The sequence below is a fragment of the Daucus carota genome, chromosome 5, assembly GCF_001625215.2.
Source record: "Daucus carota subsp. sativus chromosome 5, DH1 v3.0, whole genome shotgun sequence".
Lineage (NCBI taxonomy): Eukaryota > Viridiplantae > Streptophyta > Magnoliopsida > Apiales > Apiaceae > Daucus > Daucus carota.
This window is the reverse complement of record NC_030385.2, coordinates 5,881,123-5,893,535: the sequence shown is the minus strand read 5'-3', so window position 1 is coordinate 5,893,535 and position 12,413 is coordinate 5,881,123. Positions and strand designations below refer to the sequence as shown.

Below are 12,413 nucleotides of genomic sequence, written 5' to 3'. Positions count from 1 at the left end.
AACTCAACTCTATTCTCCCTTATCAATGTACTAATTAATGATACATGTGATAAAATTATATCTAACCAACTATTTTCTTAATATGCGTGTTTTTTTCAAAATGGACCTATAAATTATGACGGAGGGAGTATCATATTTTAATGATAGATATAAAATTTAAAAATTTCATGTTATCTTTTTGACGGACTCTCGTATTTTTTTCACTAGTTAATGGATTCCGAATTCATAATATTTATATAATATGATATATATAGATTATATATTTATTTATAAAATTTAAAGTATAAATAATGATTTTACGTTGAATATAAACTTATATAAAAAAATGAAGATTTTAACAAATAAATACGAACATAAAATTATAATATATTGAAAATTAAAATAAATTTTACTTCACAATTGTGTTGACATTTAGATTAACAGAACAAATAATAAAACAAAATGACAAACCTGTTTATATTTTTAATTTTTGTGCAATATTTATATTAGTGTTTTACACCTTAGAAAAAAAATTCATTAATGAGAATACATTACAAAACAAACAATGATAAGTTATGCGCAAAACTACTTACACTTCTAATTATTTACATCGATTAATATAATTATCTTTATTTAGGGTCAAATAAGTAGATTTCTACCTTTTACCATACTGGACTCCATTATTAATTTGATCTACACGTTAAAACCGCAACAATAGATTATATATAAAAATCTTGCTGCTTGGCAAAAGAACAGCATGAACAAGAGTGGCCAAGAGCTTTGTGCATGAAGACATAAAAAGACTCATTATAATACAAGAAAAACTGGGTATTTTTGACCGATTATTTTTTACCGGCTTATTTTTAACCGCTAGCAGTTAAATTTATGGTCAAATTCGTATGATATCAGTTAAAATTGACCGACTATTTCTGACCCCCTTCATATTTGACCAAAACCAGTCAAATTTAACACCAGTCAAATTTATTCGGTCATATTCAGTATACGGTCCCTCAAAAAATAGGAGGGAAATCACTCATGAAGTATTGTAAATCACTCAATGATCTTTCCTATGGTTTGTAAGGTATACACAAGGAGGGCCAATATAAATGAATTACAAAACGGATTAGCAAGATTATTTCCTTCGCCAGGATATCGTGTTAGGTCAGTTAGTTTTTAGACTAAGGGTAATAGTTTTTCTGATGAATGTCCCCCTTGTTATATGTTTAGTTTTCTCGTGCAATAGCGGTGTAGCTCCTTCCAGATGCTTCAGCCTAAACTAAGCTGCTTTAGTCAGCCCAACTCGCACATTGTATAGAATATAGGAAATTTTCACTCAGTAACATAGAATAGGATTAGAGGCATTATATGCAAGCTGGGCAGCTGGATGCCATAGCTCCGGGCTCCAGAGTGAGTGGCAAAAAGAAGATATAAATTATAAGGCAGTGAGGCTTTGTCTATTTTAATTTTGTAGCTCTTATGTTCATGTTTTGTTTATCCCTCTGTGTTTTATAAGAACCCAATCGTTTTATTCTTGGCTTTGCCTCACAATCTCCTAGAAAAACATGAATACAGTCAACCTTAACTTCCTATACACCTTTTGGAGTTACATCATTGTAGAATCCTTGGGGCGTTATCCTAACAGAGGGCAGACCTTGTATTAACATCATCTCATTGTGCATTCTAAATTAATTAATTACTTTTGCAATTTTATTCTCACGGACTCATAGAGAGCATTTAAATATCAGTAGTCACTGTAAAAAGCACCATATTCAACATTGGCGACTCCTAGGGATGTCAATCGGGTCGGTCGAAACGGGTTTCAGAAATACCAAATCCAAACCCGAATTTTTTGACCAAACCTGAACCCGAACCCAAACCCGAAAAAACCCGAACCTTCAAACCCAAACCCGAACCCAATGGATTTGGTACGGGTTCGGGTTTACCCGAAACCCGAAATATATTTGCTACTCAATTTTTTATATTTTTTTAGTCATAATTTGCTACTCAATTGTATTACTGTTAAAAAGAAAAATCTTTTTATGTGAAAGTTTCTCTACATTTCTCCTACTTGATAAAGTTCTCTCAGTTCATAGCTGCGAATAAATCTTAAAGCGTCCCTAATGATCAATATGAGCTAATTATTTGACAAGTCTTGACAGGTTAATTATTTACAAAGTGAATTTGTTGTATACTGTCTTAAATTATACTATCTTCTTATCTATACCTAAGAAGAAAAAACTAATTCTTTTATTCTGTTTGAGTTTCATACTTCTTGTTTAAATAAACTAGGGAGCAGTTTTGAGAATCAAGCACATATATCATACGAAAGCTGTGAGACTTTTATAATTTGGATTATTATATCTAAAATATATATATGAAGTAATAGACATATATTCATATATATATATATATATATATATATATATATATATGGGTTTCGAATCGGGTTCGGGTTTGGATCGGGTTCGGAATGGGTTTCGGTTTTCGGGTCGGGTTCGGGGCGGTATGACCAAAAACCGAACCCAACCCGAAACTAGTTCGGGTTCTAAAAATAAACCCAAACCCAAATCCGAAACCCGAAAGTTCGGATTCGGTAAAACCCAAACGGGTCGGTACGGGTTGGATATCCATCGGATCGGTTTGAATTGCTATCTCTAGCGACGACTCAATCACATAAGAAAGAGAATCTTTAAGATTTTAGTAGAGTAAGACATACAATGAATTTTACGTTTATAGACTATATGTTTGCTTACACGATAATAATGATAATTATTGTTTATGTTGTTATTAATTTAGTTATTGAGTCTAGAATATTTCACAACACGTATCACTTAATTTGATATTTATTAATTATATTTCAATATTAAGGAAATATAAATTGAAAAGGGATTTTAGATAAATTAGAGGAAAATTTGTGTTTATTCTGTGACAAGCCATATCACGAGTTTTAAAAGTCGGATTTGGGTGATATAACAACTCACACAAAGATAACGAAATTTCCTAATATTCTAGATCGGTCCAGGTAGCCAAATCCAATTGCAGCAGCCCATGAGTAGAGGAGAAAAATCAACTACTACAATTTTTCACTTAATGGAGTTATTATAGCATTCATCGTAGAGCAAAAATGTTGACATTGTAGGTTGTAGCATTCTATAGTTTTTAGGAATCTCTTCTTCCGACTAAATTTCATCTTCACTATTATATCTTAAAGATGGGCTTGAGTGTTAGGAGGATCGGAGGATCCACGTAATGCAGCCACACGATTCTCAGAATGCCCCAAACCAAAATGCCTAACTATTAAATGTACAAATAACTTTTTTGGATAGCCAGTATTGACAATAAATAATTTAGGTTTATCTTAGAAGGTCAGGCAGAACTTAAGACTACCTTGCTCGCAGTTCTTCCCTTGAATTCCTGTTTGTAACTTTCTACTATATTCGGGGGCTTCAGCTTGTATTGTTTATGGATCCTGTGTCAATTTCTTTAAACTGGGTTCATGGAGTAGGTGTTTAATTATATAAGAACACGGGCCGGTGACATGCACAGATAGAATTACTGGCAGAACCAAAATTCCAAAAGACCTGGGGATAAAGATTTTAAATGTTAGAATAAATTGCACACAGACAAACCTATAGTTTGGTTCGCGAGGTATTTTATATACTTTGTCGATGGAATAGAGTGGGCAGGCGAATCAAGACATGAACATAAATAAGGTCTTTCGTATGTGTTTGCATCGCCCGGCTTCTGAAAGTACAACTTACTTTTACAAAAGGCGCCTCAACTTATGCTGCCTTCTGACTGCTCTGTATGTTTCTATTTCCGGACACTAAGTGACTAAATATTTCAGCACACTGAAGCTCTTAGGTTGTATTCATAGCAGTAACTTAAGATAAATATAATTTATCAAAAATATCGTTTGAAAAATTGTAAATTGGAATCGCATAGCCCATTGTTGTCAGTTTAAACTTATTTGTTTGGCCTCCCTACTAACATCACACTTCAGACATCAGTTAGAAATTTCTCTGATGTTAAAGATACTTTCAACATCATTTTCACTTAAACTGATGTGTTAAGGTACTTAAGACATCAATTATTTATGCAACTGATGTGTAAGGAACGTGTTTAAAAAAAGTACGTGTTTAAAAAAAGTTTCCACCCTTCCCACCCTCATTTCCCCTTATCAAAAATTTCATTCACTTATAAAATTTCAACTTCCCTCCCTTAAACAATTTCATCTCCCTCCAATATTCATAAAATAAAACTTTAAAATAAAATCATTCAAATACAAACACAGACATATATATATATATATATATATATATATATATATATATAATCAGAAGAAATCATATATATATATATATATATATATAACTTTAACATATTAAAAATCATTAAAATACTCAAATCATATATATTATAACTTTATATTCTAAAAGTAAATATTAAAAATTATACTTATTCAACTAAAATATAAAACTAATTAAAACTACTCACAAATACATAAACTAACATAAAATTATTCCAACACATTACAAATATAAAACATAAAACATAACTACATAAATAATAACTTAAAACATAAAACATACAAATCATTCACACACTCATTTTAAACAAAAATGTCCCGACACAGAGGAGAGCTCAAGAACCCTAGAAATCGGCCGACACTAATCCACCGTCGTTCCTCGGCCTGCTATGTTTGTCGTTCCTTTTGCTGGCTTCCCGCTTCTAGGTATTGTGAACTTACGACGGATATTAGGCTTAATTTCCGTCGTAAATACCCTGTTTTGTTGTAGTGTACCCCCCCTATGTCTTCCCCTCTTGCTCTCTTGTCATGGATTTGTATTAACTCTTTGGGATGGATTTTAGATATCTATTGGAAGAACGAGCATCGTTTGATGTGTACAGGCGAGATCTGCACTGCTGCCGAGAGAGATCGTTATGAGAAAGTCGTAATTATCTCTTTCCCTTAATCATTTGTTTTTATGATTATTTATTAAATTGCACCTTCAATTATTTGAAATGTTGATGTGCCTGTTATGAGTATGTGCCCGAATTTCTAATTGGGGGCTTAGATGTGCTCTTATTAGTTGATTGAATTGATTTTGTTTTGGAGTTTGTGATTTTAGCTTATAAATGGCTGTGTGAACTTAGAACTTGTATATTTGCGGTGAGTTTAAGGTCATCATCAAGTCTGGAATCAAAAGGATCAAGTATAGAGATGTTATGTAGGAATGTCATATGGCCAAAGGAAGGGGGAGGATTTGTTAATGGGAATGGTGGAAAGACAGCTGATCCATCAGATTTGGTGAGTAAACCATGGAGGCCACTCACCCGCAAATTAAAGATACCAGCTGCTGTTATCAGCCCATACAGGTGCAGCTTTTTTTCTTGCTCATTTTTTCTATCTACTTATTGTCCAAGGTTGATCAAATTTATGAAAAATCTCTCAAGTACCAGCTTGCAGAGTCTGTTTAAATGGTAAAACGTAATTACTATGGAAATCTATTTCGGCCATTATCTTAGCATGTTTCTATGCAAATCGACTTAAAGTACACGACATTCAGCTCCCTTTAAAAGATGTCCAACTATAACGAAGAACTCACAGACTTTATGTTGCAAGTTGTGTCTCATATTCCTTACTAAACTGTTCCTGAAGCAGCCTGCCTAGTCTACATAATTTTGTTCTCTTTTTCATATATCTTTGCTATTTATGCATTCGGTTTCTGTAGTCAGATTGTTCTTAAAGTTTACAAATCTACTGACCATTAATCTTTTTCTATATAAAAATTTGTCAAAAGTCAAAAAGCCTGACATGTTTTTTCTTCTCTAGTCACGTTTTGGGCAGGAGTGCAGGAGAAGGGAGTATCTTTGCAATTCCTCGCCGTTCCAAGAGATGGAGAAGGATTTTGACTCCACAATTAAAAGGGAGTGCATCATTTGTCTGTATAATTTACACCTCACTGCTGCAAGTTGTCTGTGTTCGCCAGGAAAGTATTCTTGTTTGCAACATGCAAAGCAGCTTTGTTCTTGTTCTTGGAGTGATCGAGTTTTTTATTTTCGTTATAAGATTCATGACTTGTACCTTCTTGGTGAAGCTTTGGAAGGAAGTCCAGGTGCAGTTTAGTGACAAAAAAAAAAAAGAAATCCAGGTGCAGTTTATAAATGGGCTTCAGCAAATCTGAAAATGAGTATTGATTCCAGAGTTCCATATGATGGCTCACCAAGAGCATCCGTACCTGACAACTTAGTAAAATCAAAGCACACAGAACCTCGAGAACATAATCCATCTGCAGCACGAGCCTCAGATAAGCTGAAAGATGGAGGAAACATAACTTTAGGTACAATAACTATTACAGAGTCTGTTTAAATGAAAATAAAAGGTAATTGCCTATAATATATACCTTGTTTCTACTTTCTAGTATTTTGGTAGGTGCAATAGAAGTTTTTATCTGCGAGTAGTTATCTGTTTTCATTGTTACAATACTGCTCAAGATTATCTTGGGTGTTCTTGTTCGATAATTGAGTGACTTTTTATATATCCCTGACACTAATAAAGGGATGAACACGAGGTGCTTACACTAGAAGAAAAGAAGGAATAACTGGATAAAGATATTGTAAGAGAAACAGAGGTTCGTTTTCATTTCTGTCGCTGCATAAACCTCTGAAATTAGCTTATATCATGTGTTTTGAAATTTAGTCATATTACCTGCTTTGCTGTTACTTTTACAGTTTTGAAAATGGACATCTAAAAGGGCAGGGAGTACTAGACAAGTGTTGCACCCTCACATAATACAGTTTATGAACAATGTTTTGATTTTGAGAAATTCTAGACCAGCCCGGGGACCTGGAATGTCTGGGTCCGTTCATTCATATTCTTTGACAAAAGTTGGAATTAAAGAAGTAGGTATATATCTTATTACTTATTCTTTTTTGTGAAAAGATCGAGATTGTTTCAAAGATCTGTATTGTCTGTTTAGAGAAAAATTATATATGTTAAATTACATTCAAGACTTGTAGCTCCTCTTTCTGACTTGCAAGAAAACAAGCTCACCTCAAAACCTAACCCTTGCTCTTGTGGTGGCCAAACATCATTCATAGTATAAAAGGTAAGTTTGATGGGGAAAATAAATTAGATACATGGAATGTGTGTCAAATCAAGAGTCGTCCTTTATTCTTAACGTGAAAGTAAATTTGATGAGAAAAACAAAACTATATACATTGGATATTCTGGTATGTCAATTCAAATCAAATAAAATCAGTAGAAAAGTTTGATCTGAAAAGGAAATTACATATATCAAATATCAACATGTCATATGCTCCTTGAACCGTTTTTGATAGTCGATTGTCGAGGACCAACATCCAATGTAAAAATATCATAATATTCTAGAAATGATATTTTTCATATATTCATATAAAAATCTCGACGAATCAAAATAAATAAATAAATTTATTTTATCATTTATTGCCCCTCGTGTATTTTTGAATCCTGGTTGCGATAATTGACTGTCTTAAAATTGTGGCAACAAGTCGTTATTGTGTTATGTACGAATCTTAGCGTTGTTTGATCTATTTGTATCTTGTTATGGCCAAATATCAACTCGACAGATGATTGCGTAGACCTCGCCTTAATTCACGGAAAAGACCGATGTCCGGAATCGTCCTCGCCCACTGCATGGACCTCGCCATCTATGTGGCCCAGAAAGTAAAGACCAGCAACAGATGGACTCGGGTCAGCAGAAGGGTCCTCGCCCAGTAAGGGTCTTCGCCCGATATGGACCTTCGTCCTAGGCATGGGTCAGACCTCGCGGCCCAATGACTAGCGGCCCAAGTCTTCAAGGAGTCCTCGCCCATTGTTGAAGGACCTCGCCCAATGCTTACCTTCCTCGCCCAATGCGGAAGGGGCCAAATACGCCTGGTTCTCAGGCATAGTTATTATTGTTTTATCTTGGGCCCAAGCTGTTCGGTGAAATCTACACGCAAGCGCACGTGATCATAAGTAATATATTTGTTCGTTCCCACAGAGACTGGTGAATTAAGAATACGCACCTATGCAACAATGTATGATCAATTATCACTGCTAAGACAATTAACAAGGAATGGTTTCTTTTATACTAATAACTAAAATTACTAATCAAATTCAGAATAGGATAGCACATGGGATTCTAATTTCATTATCGAATTCATCTAGAATTGAAATTACTGATTAACATGCGATTGTTGATCCTAATCAGACAACACGAAAGTAATACATGCCAACTCTCGTTGCACACATATCATACCAATCAAAATCCGCAATTAAGACAGAAATCTCATGGACACCAACAAAGCTCAGACCCTATATCTCTATAGCGGTAGTGTAAGCAGAGAGGTTTAATAACAAGTCGTCTATCGTGATTACACAGGGTGATAAAAATAGTTCAAGTCTATCACAAATTATGCTTCATTCACATAATCCTATGTTTACATGGCAAGGTTCTAAATTCAATCATCCACTCTCGCTTCAGAAAGAATTAACAAACAACTTAGAAGTTAGCTACTCTCCTAAGAAGAATAAGTACGGCTCATGCAAAGAAATCAACGTACATCACAAAATCAATCCAACAATCTCGTTACTAAACTACATCGATAAATCCATTAGAATCCCATGAAGGCGGTTAGTTCATAATCGAACTAATCGACATCATGGGTTCTAATGAAAACATGATAAATAAAAGACAAGAATTAAATGGAATAAAAATGCTTGAATTAATAATAAAGATCACACGTTACAGATTTGACGTTCACGATCTCGCTTGAAACTGTCACTTCCTCGCGAAGAACGATCTAATACAAACTGATAATGTGCTTGAATGATAAACTAAATTACGATATTATTCTCTACTAAAACTACTTCTATACGGCTAGGGTTTTACACACGAGAAATAAAAATACATTGACCAAGTCACACGGGCCTCGACCGCTGCGAAAATCCACTAAAAAGCTGTAAAAATCGGCCCGGGGAAGTTCTGCTGGGCGCGGCCGCGCTAACTTAGCGCAGGCGCGCTAGTGGTTGCAGTCTGTAGCGCGGGCGCGCTAACAAGTAGCGCGGGCGCGCTACTTTCTGCACTGGTGGCCCTGTTTCTTCGTTTCTCGCTCGTTCTCGCGTGTATGTCCTTCCTCGCTTCTAGTACCACTTCCGTAGGTGATCACGGTTGCATTTAGCACATGCAACAAGCCCTTTAAACCCCTAGATAGCTCTAGTGGACGAGTGTGCTCTCGTGAGGGTTTGTAGAAGATGTACCCACAAAATCCCAAGTCGTGAGGAATCCACAATTCTCTATTCTTGCAAATAATGCACCAAAACCAACCTAAAATGATAGAAAATCACTTCATCACCTCAACTCGTGACCTGCACAGAAAAACAATAAAAACACATCAAAAGACACTAAACACTTAAGTACAACCAACCAATTTAAGTGGAAATGAAGGCCTATAAGTGCGTATAAATACCACTTATCACACCCCCAAACTTAAACTGATGCTTGTCCTCAAGCGTCAACGACACTATACAATAATACAATGCAATGCATGAATGCAACTACGTGATGAATGAGTGAACTATGAAGTAATTGCCTTGTCAATTATAATACCTCAGATTGTGCTAATGTTCTCGAATTTCACTTCTCTCGCTACCAAGTCAATTACTCTTCTATTTACAAGTGTGGAGTGCCAGTGTGTGCAAGCATGCTCCTTTATTGAGACAAGACAAAAACTACTACTCCCACAGAATCCCAATCAAGAATCGTAAAAGTTTAAAACTAACACCCCGTCACTCAAGTCCAACTAAAAGCCAAGGTCCCAAAGAATGTCCACACCCTTCTATTTTATTCCTTATAATATTTTTTTTTCTTTTTGTTGGTGTTTAATTGCTCGGTCTAAGGTTAGAGCGCTTCGCAGTGTAAATGCGTTACGAACACCACAAGACTTCACACACCAATTATTCACTTTATTCTAGTGGTTTATTTAACTGTGCAATGGTTGAGATCCCTAAAGATTTATACACTAGTACCCATGTAGCGAGTGTTGGGTCAACAATCCCAAACCACGAAGGGCTTTAGGTTGTTAGGCACAAAGTCCCCTCAGACTTAATTACTCGAGTACTAATGAGCTCAACCTAGTTAATTCTACCACTTATTTTTCTAGTGAATTTATTACTACTAATTTTTCTTTTTTTTCTATCCTTTTTTTTTTCTTTTTCTTTTAGAAAGGTATATCTACTCCTCAGTTCCCCCAAACTTAAGATTTACAGACCTAAGCTGAAGGGTGTTCAATTCAATCCTAGAATTCATGGAATTTCGTCTAAATCCTATCTCAAGAACATATGTGAATTACAATTTCCAACACAAGCAATTTCCAAGTACTAACCTAGCATTGCAATTGAAATTACTAATCAAGAACTACGCACATAACTCATCATAGGCAATTAACTTGGCTTAACTTCATAATTCATGCAAATGCTCGTGATACTAGCTACGACAATTACTACTAAACATGTAAAAATAAAAAAAAAAAAATGAGAAAAATAGAAAAACGTGAGAAATAATCAAAGCAAAATAAATAAAAAAAAACGTGTGAACTACATGAACTAACTAACACATGCAATAATAAACTACATAATAATATGCTCTTCCTTAGATTACCACCCCCAAACTTAAAATTTTCAATGTCCCCATTGAAAGTGATAAAAAGGCTAGAGCACCCACATACCTACTCGGAGTCCGAGTCCTCCCCCTCCTCTGCTGGAGGTGAATCAGGTGGAGTATACTGCATCCCTGCTCCGAATACTGGCCACTGAACTGTGACCCCCTGTGCCTGGAAAGCACTACCTAGAGCCTGTGTCAAGTCAAAAGCAAACCTCTGGTGGATGTCATGCATGGTATCCATCCGTCTCGCTAGGCGGCGATAATGAGCATCTCCCATCGGTTCGGAGCTCCTCTCCGTCTGTGAAGTACCAGCTCCAGAAGCTCTAGGCTGCTCCCTCCTCACAAATGCTGGACGTCCCCCTGGCACCTCATCATATATGTACCCGAGGCCTCGAGGGTGGGGAACTCCTCCATCCCACTCCGTCATCCGACTGATCGCCGAATGATCAATAGGTGTTCCCGGCAACTGTAGTTGCTCGTTGGCTGGCCAACGAACACCGCTTGATCGACAGAGCTTCGTAACAATTGTGCCATATGGAATGGCACCAGTGGTTCCTCCCCGTAAGAACCTCAGCATCCCCTGATGAATAACATGTCCCAGATCAATATACTTGCCTGAGACAATCCCAAAGAGCAGAATCGCTCTATCCACTGTCACCTCATGCCCATGAGAAGATGGCATGATATTAGCACAGATGAAGGCATTCCATGCCTTCGCATACCGGTTCAAAGCGGCTGCAGGAAAAGAAACATGTGCCGGCAAAGGAGGTGCAGTCATCTTCCAATGCATGTCCGGTACACACATGTCATACACCAACCGCTCAAGATCAATCGGATCATCATCAAACCGGCGTTTGGCACGCCCAATCCTCTCAACAACCCAATCTTCTTCATTACGGCGCTTGGCACGCCCCCCAATCACTCTACGGATCGCCTCCGCACTATAATCAACTCGGATTCCCCGCACCACCGTGAATCCATCGCGATTCTCCTTGGCATTAGCATAAAACTCTCGAATAATAGCCAAGGGAACCGCCTCCGGAGCCTCGCAAAAAGACTCCCAACCCCGCTCTTGAACCATGTTCAAAAGCTCACCATCTTCCGCCGTGGGTAAGAATCCCCTCTCCTTGACTAACGACTTATTCATAAGCCGTTGAAACTCGGTTCGTGCTCCATCGGAAGTAAACTCAACCTCACCCATCGAGGAAGAATCGCTAGATGTAGGGGCTTGGGTGCTTGTTCCTTGTGATCTTCGGGCTCTTTTGGGTGCCATTGGTAGAGATTTAGAGTTGCAAGAGATTTGTGTGTAGTGGGTTTGAGAGATTGGATGAAGGTTGTGTGTATGGATGTGTATATATATTAGGGTTTAAAGAATTATAATGGGATTTGGAGATGGGTTTTGTGTTTATATAAGGATTGGAGAGCTGAGTTAGGGTTTAATAAGATGTATTTCGGGCTAGGCATGCAAAATTAGGATTGTGGGCTTTTAAAAACGAAAAGAAAATATTTTTGGGAGAAAATTCGCCAGCCTCTGCAGTCAGTAGCGCGGCCGCGCTAAGTGTAGCGCAGGCGCGCTGTGCAACTTAGCGCGGGCGCGCTGGACACTAGCGCGGGCGCGCTAGTGTCTGACCCCGGAGGCTGATTTTCTCGATTTTCGTGTTTTTGAGGTTTACAATGGTACAATGTGGTTCCAATGCGTGGGTTGCCTCCCACGAAGCGCTTGTTTAACGTCGTTAGCTCGACGTG

At 37.0% G+C, this 12,413-nt stretch overlaps 1 long non-coding RNA gene across 2 annotated transcripts; it reads left to right on the top strand.

The window, feature by feature from the left end:
* Nucleotides 1-4,577: 4,577 nt before the first annotated feature.
* LOC135153021 (uncharacterized) lies at nt 4,578-6,991 on the top strand. Of its 2 annotated transcripts, none has more exons than XR_010292504.1 (5): nt 4,578-4,714; nt 4,852-5,358; nt 5,816-6,323; nt 6,555-6,614; nt 6,715-6,991. It is a non-coding gene; the product is annotated as an uncharacterized LOC135153021 (long non-coding RNA). The 2 variants fall into 2 exon arrangements; XR_010292503.1 differs by having other exon boundaries at nt 6,542-6,614.
* Nucleotides 6,992-12,413: the final 5,422 nt, after the last annotated feature.